Consider the following 13,094-nt stretch of genomic DNA (forward strand, 5'->3'; position numbering starts at 1 on the left):
ATCATCCGGCAGTAGTTCAAGCTCATCGCATGTTATCCACTGAAGTAATCGGGCCTTAATCCTGGAGTAGTTATTCTGATGACTCTAGATAAAGTCATCCCATTTAAATTTTTTTCCCTGTGGGCAGACTTCAGGATGGCTTCAGATGACATCCCCAGTTAATTGCAGGAATTGCCTGGCTGAAGTCATCTAATGACTTCAGAATCACTCCAGGATGATCTTCCTTTTTGACTTGGGAGCCTCTGCCCTCTGCGCCCCCAGCTCTGTGCGGCTCCCCTGCCGCGCTGCTCTGTTGACATTCTCTGACTGACAGGGGCCGCCGGCCATGTGAGGTGGAGGGGGCGCGAGGCGCCCGAGCTGCTTTTAATTTTATTTCAGCAAAATATGGGGGGCGGGGGCTTGCCTCCCACCTAAAGCGCGTGTGCTGAACGGTGAGGAATGGCGCACACATTTCGTAAGTGAAATATTGTGTGGCTTCCATTGGGACTCACCTCAATGAGTGCGGTTGTCAGCCTAGGGAACAACCAGCTATCTGTCGTGATGATCAGACCTTTCCATCTACCACACATCTCGACTCACCCTCATCTGGAGGCGGCCACCCTCTAAGGACTCATCTTCGCCCTCCAAACAAGCAAAGTGTCCCCCAACTCTTGCATACCCATCAGGACCACCCCAACACTGCTCCAATTTAGGAAAGAATTAAAGACACCAGTGTACTCAAAAACATACTGCATTAACGGCCTGTGACCAACCACAGACACCGGACACAGTTACCTCCTCGCCATGCCTCTTACCCACTCCCCCACCTCTTCCCTCCTTTCATTCTTGGCTTGCCTCCCCTTTTCCTTTCCTCTCTCCCCTGAATCTCTCTCCCCCTGCCTGTTTTGTTTTTCCTTGTGCCTATTCTCCGCTTAATCTCCCCGTCGCCATTTGACATTACCCCCCTACCCTTCTACACGCCATGAACCAAGGGATGTAACCTGTAATTGATGTACTTTTCAGATGTAACTTGTTATACATGTACCTTCTGGAACAATGTGTAACGTGGAACCTATGTAACTCTCCTCATGTAAAGCGCTCCGATACCTCCGGGTCTAGCCAGCGCTGTATAAAACTCAATAAATAAACCAACCACGCCTCCTCGCCAATCACCCACTGACTTGATGCGTTGCTTTCGCCCTGTACAGCTCTCCGTTGCCTTTTGCTATGTTTACGCTATAGATATATAATATAAGTGCCTGCAAACATATATAGACTTCCATGGGGCCACCAACCTCTAAGTCTTTCTCCCCACCTCCGAGAAATTGTCATCACCATCGAGTTCAGGAGACTCAACCCTCAAATCCACTCCTCATGCGCCTTGGAGACTCGAAAGGTTGAAAGGTGCAGTTTTAGTTAAGCGCCTTACATCAGAAAAATTGATGTTGGAAGCATTTGAAAGTAAAATCGCTAAAGCTTTGAAACATAGCATATGCCTTGTAGGGTACGGTTTCCTAATTTTCAATCGTCATTGAACACAAAATGTTCTTTGTTTTTCACTGCAAATTAGCAATACGTAACAAAATAAATTATAACTACCTACTGACGACCACCAGTTGGCTATATATATAAATATATATATATATATATATATATATATATATATATATATATATGTTTAAGAAGTTATACAGAGTGAACTAATCCAACAATGGTACAGAGGGCCTTGAATCAAAGTACTACGACTGTGCACATAATGTCTAAACCTACATATTCTATGTACAGGTACTCCCATGGATATAGAAAGATTACAATCCAGTGGCAAACTTGTGTGAAGTTTGTGGGTTTTGTACAACATCACTGAGCACTGAACTGTAACATGTATTGCAAAAACAGGTTTGATGTTTCTGTAAAAGATTGTGCAGCAAATTTGAGAGATTTTTTTTTTACTTTCTTCTTTAGCAAAATAGAATGTAATTGAACTTTACAATCACTCTTTCACAAAGAAGTTGGAAATTATGTTGCCCAACTTTGCACATACTTAATGTATATCTATTTATATCTATCTATAGCACACTTGCACGTATAGCTTTAAAGATACGCTCAGACGCTCCTAAATAGCTGCAAAAGTCCTTTATTTTCAAACGACTTCTCTATAAACATATCTATATCTACACCTAACACACTTTCCCTATCTATCTATCTATCTATCTATCTATCTATCTATCTATCTATCTATCTATCTATCTATCTATCTATCTATCTATCTATCTATCTATCTATCTATCTATCTACATAGATAGATAGATAGATAGATAGATAGATAGATAGATAGATAGATAGATAGATAGATAGATAGATAGATGGAGCGACAGATAGATTCAAGACTACAAATCTGCTTGGGTCTACATAGATGAGTGGCACTGGTTAATGGTCCTGTAATTTACATTTGTCACATTGTATATAACAATTTATAGGCTAAAACAAATTACAATCTCAAAATTCTACTCATTGTCCTAGTGAGATAAAACCCACGTGGTTACATCATATAGTTAATTAACTAATTTCATTAATTCACCTACAAATTATTTTAAAGTGCACTCTACCCGAAGGTAGCAGTTAGTGTCACCAGGAACCTGATTTCTCCTTTACACTCACAGTTTACATAAACATGTTACTTGTTTGTTGATGTTAGTAGGCAGTGTGGTTTACATTTCAATTTGTGTGTAATTCAAACAATATTTTTTTGTTCCATATACGGAGTTGTGATTATTACCCTGCGATAAGTACCTCAGGCTACTAATTTGTAGGCTGTGGTAAAAAAGTGGTGACACATAGCTACTTAATGGTGAACTTTGCCTGTGGATGGAAGATGACTGTCCTTTTTGAAGTTTCAGTTTTCAAACATGTCTTTCAGCAGCAGATTCTGACACCTGACAGTTGTTTATATTTCACTAGAAATGGAATTCCGATCTGACAGCTAAAACCATTTGTAAGGGGGTTTGTTAACAGCACGGAGGACTGACCTGCTCAGGTAACAAAAGAACCGATTGACTGGCGAGCAACCCATTAAGGGGACCAATAGACTAGAGCTACCTCACATATGAGTCTGCAAATGGTTATCAAGTCACCTGGTCATTACAGAGCATTGTACTTGTAGGATGGATTGTGTATTACAGCACACTCATGCCACTAGCTGTTTGAGTGTACTTTAAAATAATGTAACTAAGTAGAAATTCATTACACAACTGGAGAATTCTGAAAATACAGCTAGTGGCAGAAACAGAGTGCATTGTGCATCAAAGAGCGATAAGCAGACACATAACCTTAGGTACTGCATTCAGGAGTAGTCAAACACAATCCCTATGTACCAAAGACATATATAGTGAGGGCAAAAAATAATATTGGGCTCATTTGATGGAATATCACCAGCAATAGCTATGCAACTAATAGTTGAGTGTCACATTTATGCATCCACAGCATGCGCGATATGGCATATCACTGCACTGGGCTGATATGATCTTTCACAAAAAGTATATTACATTTCTTCTCTCCTATTCCTGGACTTTGAGGTGACCCTATGGTGGCATATAATGCTAAGCACATAACCAATTTAGCATACATTCCATAGCACAACATAGTAAAACATACCACAACACTTTAAATATGTATTTGTATGTAGTCGCTGCACATCCTGTTATTTTTGTTTTATTCTTTTACTGTTTACTAATTTTATTGTATTTAATTATCAAACACAAATTATCTAGAAAAGGGGGCCTGATTTTCCTTTGTTTTAACTTTTAGATAGCTCAACGGGTTAAACAAACAGCTGAGACTGACGTTTTGCTATTAATTAACAGGTTCCCCGACATTATAAATGCAGCCTAAGCCATTCATCCTTCTGAGGTACGCAACTTTCATTGGCAGTGTTCTCTACATGAATATGCAGTTTTACAGTATGGGTCTATCATGTGAACTGTGGAACATTATGGAGAGGTGACTATTACTTGAAGCAAAAATGCAGCCAATCACAGCAAAATGACTGCTACTGGCTAAACTGCTGTGACGTTTCTTTAGTTCCAAATAAGGAATCACGAGAGAGATGTATTAACAAAAAAAAGTTGAAAAGAAATATAACAGTGGAAGCAAACAAGGCATCCGATTTTTGAAATCCTGGACAGAGACAGTAAAGTATTTATTGTGTAAGAGAAAAGACAGAGTCAGAAAACAAAACGAACTACAGACAGCAAGGATAAGAAAAACTAGGTGGTCCTGCCTGGTCTGGTGTGTCATCCATATATTACGTTATGTTGCGCTCAGGGGCCTTATTTATTAAAGTTTGCACAGGTGTTCGTGTGATTCAACACAATTTAGTGCTGCAACGTGGGCCTTAATAAATTGTTATAAAATTTACGCCGTGTTTTGAATTATGTTGCGCTGGGTTGTGTCCTGTGAAAGGTTGTGCAAAACGTTAGCAAATTATGGCCAGGGTATTTTAAGGTGTTAACAGGCCACCAGGAATGTTATGTCTACTTTGTTTTTGTAAAACCACAAGCCTACGGCAAATAAAGTACATGATTTAAGTAATTGTATGTTTGCTGACAACTCAGATAATTCAGTAATTCAAAAGATGTCAAACATGTTAGTCTAAAAGAACACTCCCCAAAGCAGGTTTTTTTCGGTTTTTATGCCAGTTCTCTTAACCGTAATTGCAGAGCATGAAATGCGAGGGCTCTAGTTACTTCACAGTCTTGACACTGTTTAGCAGGTTCACAATACTTTAATTTTCTGTACCAACACCTTTCAGAATGAGGCGGTGCCGTCAGTGTGAATACTTCTCTAATTGCACAAACTCTGCACTAATAAAAAAAAGCTGTTTATGTCCATTTGAACCTTAAACCTGCTTCTGCAATAGAGGCTGGCCCAAACAGGAGTTTGTACCAATGTAAAATGCAGACCTCACACATTCCACACTATTTTTGCTATATTGTTCTAGCAAATAATAACAAAACAAATCACCACTTTCCAAACGTCAATGATGTGACTAATTTAGTTAGGTATTATTAGTGATTAGCAAAAATAGTGCAAGATCACTTTACACAATTACTTTAGGTATGGACTAATATTTCAATTCAATTCAATTGTAATATTTCTTTGTAACAGTCTGTTTGCTACCCATGCCAAATTATGTACAAGTTAAAAGGTGTGTTACATATGTTAATCAAAGTTCTCACAAACATTTCTATTTTGCAAAAAAAAAAAGTTTCTGTTATATGGACAGGGGTAACTTTTGTCTGCTCCTTTGTGCATCACACAAGGTGCTAAATCGTTGGACACCGATTGGCCTTAGTTTTTGCACCAGTACAAAGTTTGTGTACTAAGACCCAGAGCTCTGTTTTTCTTCATTTTGTTAAACAATGAGAGTTTAAAAATTAGATAACTATGTTTTCCTTCAGAAGTATATTGTAATTTTGGCTGAAAGATGGCAAATGATAATTTATGCGTAACACACTCAGGCACTTTACATGCTGAGATTTGCACTTTTACAGTTTTAAGCACACCTGCTGGTTTGTAATGTAGTAGTGAAAGGCTGGTAGTGGCTGGTGGTGTGTCACACTTGACGTGGGGCAACTTGGAAGTAATGTACTGCAGTGGCCCATCTGTAGGGGCTAAGGAGCCACGCCCCTCTCCTTTTTCGTGGAATGAAGAGTGTGTGTCAGCCTGGCAGACACTCTTCTTTTTCAGGTCAGGCAGCCAGGAGCTGGACATACACAAAATGTGCACACTCCTGGCTGCCTGAGTTGAACTTTGCCAGGCTGGGGATTTCACAGCCTTGTTGGCGTGACATCCTCAGCCTTGTAAAAGAGCCTCAATGCCCTCCCCCTTGTGATGAGGGGTAGTGTCACCCATTGCCTTGAACCTGGGCACTTCAGGTTTAAGCCTTGAAGTGCCCAGGGCTGAGTGTCAATCAGTGACACCTCGCCACAGAATGGGTTGGGACAGCAGTCTCACTGACCACATGCCACTATGTGACAAGGTGGGGACTGTTGCCTTCCATCGTTGGCTAACCTAAGACCAATTGGGAAAGCAGCAGTCCCAACCCTTCTAGGACCTCCGAAGCTTTCCTCTCGGAGATCTGCAAATAAGGAAAGTTTTGGTAAGTTTTTTTTATGTTTGGTGCGTGCGTGTATGTATGAATGTACGTGTATTTGTTAGTGAGTGTTGCGAATGGGTGTTTGTGCGTGTGTGAGTGCACGGGTGTGAGCGATGTGTATGTGTGCCTGTGGGCCCCCCCACCCCTCTCCCTGGTAGAATTACTGGCCAACAGTGGTTATGTATACATGTTTTTAACCATTAGTTATGAGAGGTAACTAGATGAATTCAAGTAGCAGGTGGACATGATTGCGGCTTCCTTTCAGCCAATATCCGTATAGATGCCAAGCTGACCACTCGCTCCTGTTCAATGAGGAACCTTTACATGTCTTTAGCTTTCAGCCAGCAGTAAGCTTATCAGGCGCAAACCAAATCTACGAGACCCAGATTGCGAAGTGTTATTGATTGGAAAACAGAGTTCGATAGTGTAAAATAAGACCACTTTCGGACATCACCGGTGGTTAGCCTGACAGGCCAGTAGGACTTGAGGAACAATATTGTTGCAGCTGAAAATGGTTGATCATCCTGACACCCTACTGGCATTTCAATGTCACAGCCAGCATGGAAACTTTCTAAATCCTTATAAGCTAGTAATAATCTGCTCAAAACCTAGGTCTAGATGAATGTGTTACACGAGATATTGGATAATAATGAAGTCGGAGGCAGTAACATCCGGGCTAATGGCGGAAGCATACAGCACCCTCAATTCCTTTCAACCTTCCGATTCCAAGTGCTCAATTTCCAATCAGCCCTGCTGCTTTTGTGACTTTGGCATTGTTGGTGGATATTCATGTGGTTGGGGACTCCAGAATAATTTGGATAAAATATTGAGAGCCAAAATATTGTAAAAGTGCACGTATCGGTTTACTTTACTTAACTCGACATATATTTGCCCTAATGATCTCTCTCTCTCTCTCTCATATATATATATAGATATATATATATATATATATATATATTTATATATATATATATATATATATATATATATAGACACATATATATATATATATATATTCAAGGTACTTAAATGTGGAATCAAGCAAAGTAAGTTTATGCTTACCTATCTATTCACCTTCTCAATATTTTGGCAGCACTGTTTCAGTTATAAACACTTCGAAATCAATCACTTTTATTGTGCTATTTACTGCATTCCTTGTCATACAACAGGTAAGTAAATGAATGCTAAAGAAATGCCATGTTATTGAATCACATACACTGGTACGTGCTGGTGCTCTCTTTCGCATTCACTTTGCTTTTTCACATTAATATGGTTAATTTGAATGGAGATTCCAGTTGACCAGTTACGAAATGGCTTTGATTGGATCCATTTGCTGCATATAGTCGTCCTGACATCTATAAATATTGAAACTGACCACATATAGCCGGGGGGGGGGGAGGGCATGGTGAAGTATACTCATTAAATAATAAAAAATAAAACCAACACAACCTAAAAATACAATTAGCAATTTTGGAAACCAATTCCAAAATACAACTGGATTCAATTGTAATTTCCAATGAGGGGGGCATACTAAAGGGTTAACTGAGTGAGGTAAAAGATGATTGACACCTGTTTTGCTCTGCTCTTAATTAAAGTGAGCAAGAGGTCTTACCCTGATGGCGAACTTCTTTAGACTCTTTAAACTAATAGACTTACCCAATGAGCGCAGTGGTGTCCCTCCATGCTACAAAGTAATCCAAGAAATCATTCCTCAAAAGAATAAGTTATTGGGCTATTCAGATACACAAAGTATTTTTTTAAAGGAGGACATTTTCCATCATCTGAGCACAACCTACTTTGCTTTGTCAGATTTTGCAGTTTTATATCAAACTTGCATATAAAAGTTCCTTCATTACAGCCAACCAGACAGTTCCACCTAAAGTGTTTGTTTTATTTTTTCTATTCCTCTAACTGTGCATTAGGTACCTATGGCTTCATATAGGAGGTTGTTGGTAATCCCTTCAGTAGGTGTCAGCACCTCCCTCCACTTCTTGGTGGCACGCCATTCTCACTACAATGCCAGTGCAATTATGCCACACCTAATTAGGGTTTATCTTCACCTGATTAAAACATGGTGCTGGTTAAACACCTTCTGACGAGTTAAGATCTGCAAACAAAGCTGGGAGGCATTGTCTGTGCTGAAGGATCCGCACCCCCTCAATTGATTTTTAATTGGGGCCTGCAGGCCGCACTGCAGCGCACAAAGACATGCTAGCTCTATTTAGGGCAGGGGTCCCCTTTTGTCAACAGTGCACTGTTTGCTAAGCTCCCAGGAAAACTCCTCTTCGGGTTAAGCGCGGAGACGTTTGTTTTACCAAATCCGCCATTTTAAGTTTGACAACACAGAAGCTTAGAACTCTTTTTTTCTCAGCATCAAACTACTTTCAACTCATTTGCTGTTCTTTAGCCGACCTGTATGTTGTCACAGAAACCTGCCATGACATCATGACAAAGTCCATACATGACTGCAAAGGTACATTTTATACTTAAACTAGAGAACATTATTGTGACTTTGAGTAATGGATAGAAACATTTGGCGTGCTAAGTCTTTCAATGGTTTGTGTTGAAAATTTGAAGCAGAGTAGTTTTAAATTCGACAACATTTTTGTCATAATTAGATTAAGAGTCTGTACCCGTTACTAAATACTTTGCAATAAAACAGGCTGCTCACAGTAATCATACTATGTGTTAACAAGGGTGTATAGCAATAATATATCAAAGCTGCTTCCTGATTCACACCCCGGCAATTAATTGCCATCAGCTTGAAAATTATGTATATTGTTTCATTGCGATCTAATTGCTTTAAAATTACGCGAAGTGGCATTTGGCAGGCCTTGCCTATTGCTTCAACAGCAGAACATTTAACTTTATGTAGTATGTTATGCTGAAAATAAATCAGAACGTAGAATTTCTTACAAGAGTGTTTTAAAACAAAAAATGTAAATTGGAATTAACATGCGTTAACAACATTTAATTTTGTTTTTATTTCATTGACAGTTCTACTCAGGGCAAGGTTTTTCGCATTTGATTTAAGGTCTGTGGAGCTGCCACATGAGTTCCACTTAAAGGAGTAAAGAGAAATATCATTGGTCATAATTTTTACTGCTATACCTCGAGTACGATAGATTTACGGTGCAACGTAAAAGTGCTGCAGCTCGCTCGCAGTATTTCTGAACTAACCAAAGCAGGTATACGCACACGCGTACACGGGCCTACGCACGCGCTGTATACGTACGCACGCTCCGTGTACGTACTAGCAACGCTTAACCGGAAGCTGGCTTAACAACAAGTGAAGGGAAGTTTAATATGGAAAGAGTAAGGCGCATTATGCACGGCTAGTACTGAAGACGAACTGCTTTACATGTTGTGAGATTTGTAGGTAAAGTAGATAAGAGGGCGTTAGAAAGTAGCAAACACATAGGTGTTTGAAGAATCTAATTGTGCCAGAATTTGGCTGTGATTTAAAAGGTGTGCATATACTGCATTTACAGTCTATATTTAGTATAAAGTAATCCTCGCTTTAAATGTGCAGTTCCCAAAAATTATAAAATAGCTCAACATGATGTATTATTGTTAATTAGCGAGTGTATTTCGCCAAAACTACCATTAATATGGCATAACAGGGCTTTCTAGTCCAGAAGACTTAGCTCGGATGATTACAGGTGGCTCAACACAAATATTGTTTATAATAAATGAGAAAACTCTTCATCCAGTTTTCTGATTAATTTGTGCATCATAAACCACTGTGCTCGAACTAATGAGGCCGGTGTAGATGTGACTTTTAAAACATTGAATGTATACGATTTGGTGTAAATTAGTGGGAGTGCAAAACCTAACTATTTACATAACGGTTTGAATTTAAACTTCGAGATGCGGATACATGTGTTCCAATCCCGGCTTTGGCACCCAAGCAACAAGCGTGTGAGTCTAGGCAAATTTGTTTCTCTCCCTCCACTTTAAACTCTTCCTACTGATGCTCCTCTCTGCAGTCGGGCCTCAACGGGCCAGTCTTACCCACATTATGCCCAGAACGTCCTTTTGAGATCTTCAGCAACAATAAAAATGGCCTTTTGAAAAATCTTCTTTGTGGCCATTGTATCAAAGTTATGCAAGAACCCTGGAACATCTGTATGAACATCTAGACTAGAGACATAAACCGCGATATGGTTTGCAGCACTCATGTTAGAGTTGCAGTCTACGACTGTGGGGGGCAGTTGCACCTAAGTAGGTATTCTTGGACCCCTCGTGGGCTTCTATCAAATTAACAGCCCATTCGCTGGTCCAAACATTTAAATACCACTTGCTGAGCTCCTATAATCTCAATAAACAGTTTTTTTTAATCTAGTAATCACACAATTACGGCGGCCATCTGCTCTTAACAAGTACATTGACATATTTTCAGGTGACTTCTATATTGCGATGGTAACATTATCATGTTTAATTTCTTTTTATAGATACTAGAACACGTTGTAATCGCTCTGTCCTGTCTACCTCGTAACAAAGGATAGGGACGCCTTCATCAAATCACACGTAATTATAGATATGTAAATAGAACTATATAAAGCTGTAAATAGACTGTTGACTAGCTAACTAAAATCAGCATTGTTGGGAAGTTCATCTGTGTCCGTGGCGCAGACTGGCTCATGCAACCAATCCGGGCGCACTGTCTAGTAGTCAGTGCAATCAACTTTGCACCTGCCTCTTCGCAAAGCGCCCTGAGGCGGCTTGCAGCAGCCTCTGGCGCTTTACCAAAACCCTCAAATATCTAAAACAATCTAAAAGGGTATTCCGATCATTGATTGCATGCGAATTACATGTCATATAGGCAAAGAGGCGCACAATCGGTGTCTTGTTTACTTGTGCAGAGGAAGCGAGTGTACGTTACATTAACAATAAGGAGCAGCAATCAAGTACAAACTAATCGGCCCCTCTTCAACACACATTTTGAGGTGTTAGGGTTTATCAGTTTTCAGTAGAAACCCCAGCTGAGCCAATCACTGAAATACCAGGAGCCGGATTAAATGCACTGCACTCATTGGCTATTTGAAATAACAAACAATTGCAAAACAACACGTGTATGTACTAGCCGAAAGCAATAAAAACAGTGAGAGAGGCAGAGCCGCGCTCAATCTGTCCACCCCTCCCCCCCCGCACTACTTGCCGTTTATCTGTAAATTAGCAGCTTTTATAAAAGAAGGTATCTCCAAAGTGAACACAATGTCTAGTTGCATTTTATTGGGCCAGTCTGTAAAATGTTACCTTTGGGAAATGCTGAAATAATGTAGCCATTGTGTGACAGTCAGTTTTTTACAGACAGTTTTACCAAAGCGCACACTCCCTTTTAACAGAATTGTTGTATACAAATTACGTGTTCTGCTTAACTAGTTTCTTTCTGAAATTTGTGTATATGTTCGGAATTGTGTGTTGGGTGGCGTTCTGTCATGATGTCATAAATGGTTCACTCCTCTGGGAAGTAGTGTAATGAGGATGGCATTGCGCGTTTTTTTATTTTTTATTACAGACGCGTTGTGCACACATACAGTTTTTTAACAATGATACTTCACACACAACTTATTGCACGACTGTCACTGGTGCTGGGCGAAACCCAAGGCGCACCACAGCTAGAGAGTCCACTGGCGTGCACCTGCATTTATCAATAACACTTAAAGCATTCTTTGCCACCTAAGAGCTAGTGAACTACCTCAGTAGTGCCTCCCAGTTCAAACCTGAACATTAAGTATTCTTCCAAGCTTGCAAAACAGCTCATTAATAGTGGCAAAACCCAACACTTAAACACGTTTCCTTCCTGTCATGAATCCCTGCTACGTCATCATATCACTAATTCACGTGCTCTACCAACTTTTTGTGCACGGACCGCCAACCACTGAGGGTGGTTTACTAAAAACGATGCCATTCTCTGCTTGTCTCCGAAAGGGGGTTGGTGGGTAGCCAAGCAGGAACACAGGGTCACCACAGCTCAACATTCAAAACAGATGGTGCCTCCGCGTGCCATTTAGGGGGAAAACGGATTAGTAAACATGCTGGACGACTCTCTCACAGCCAGACTATTGCACACGCAGGGACTCAACAGCACAGAGATAACATGAAAAACAAAACATACGTGCCCCATAACTCACCCCATTCACTAGTGTGTCTTTTAAAACACTTTTACGCACTTTCAATTGAAAATCCACCCAAACAGGCAGCACTCGCATACGTGAATGATAAAATGTTGCCACATGCGCCATAAATCTGTACTCACCACTGCCCCGAGGAAAGCGCTCCACGTTGTCTGTGCTAGTCGAGTGCGGAGTGTCTGCCCTCGCAGCTGTCCAGGTCACCAGGAAAACTCGCACTAAACAAAAAAAAAAGTCTCGACCCAGTCTAGGCTGCCTCTTCTTCCACGCAGAGCGCCAGAGAGGGTTACATATCGCCTTTAGCTTGAGTGAAAAAGCTGCACTTATGCTTTTTGTGCTGTGTTTTTTCACCCCACAAATGTGGATAGTAAATGGAAGGGGGTTCGATAAAGGGGGAGGGAGTGGGTTTCTTCGTCAGCCTGTTCCCCCAGGTGTCTGTAGGTGTCTGCGGTCTGTGCTCCAAGCAGGGGAAGAGCTGGGACTGCTGCTGCTGAGAGGGGAGGAAGGCAGCGAAGAGGCAGTAGATTGACTCCGCAGCAGCAGGACTCACTGAACCTGACCCAACGCTAGCCGGTTAACCCTTGCTGCGCCGGAGGAGCCCAGGATACGAATAACGACCTGGGAAGGCTTTCGGATGGCAGTGGGGATGCGACATTCCACTGATCGCGCCGTGCACTACCACCCTCCCGCTCTGACGTCACTTGCCTGCACAAGGATCGGCCCGGAATAGAAAGTGATTAATTAAACGATATTTGCGACTAACAGGTGGCAGTGGAAGCAAAATAATCTCTGGGAGATCAAGGGGTGCGCCAGGGTTCAGTATC

At 40.9% G+C, this 13,094-nt stretch overlaps 1 protein-coding gene across 1 annotated transcript in view; it reads right to left on the reverse strand.

Moving 5' to 3' along the window:
• Positions 1-12,779, reverse strand: part of EYA2 (EYA transcriptional coactivator and phosphatase 2) — a 309,526-nt gene extending 296,747 nt beyond the window's left edge. Inside the window, exon 1 of the mRNA XM_078651875.1 lies at positions 12,396-12,779. The gene's annotated coding sequence lies outside the window, so the exon portion shown is untranslated. The remainder of the gene's footprint in view (positions 1-12,395) is intronic.
• Positions 12,780-13,094: the final 315 nt, after the last annotated feature.

The sequence above is a fragment of the Lissotriton helveticus genome, chromosome 7 (assembly GCF_964261635.1).
Source record: "Lissotriton helveticus chromosome 7, aLisHel1.1, whole genome shotgun sequence".
Classification (NCBI taxonomy): domain Eukaryota; kingdom Metazoa; phylum Chordata; class Amphibia; order Caudata; family Salamandridae; genus Lissotriton; species Lissotriton helveticus.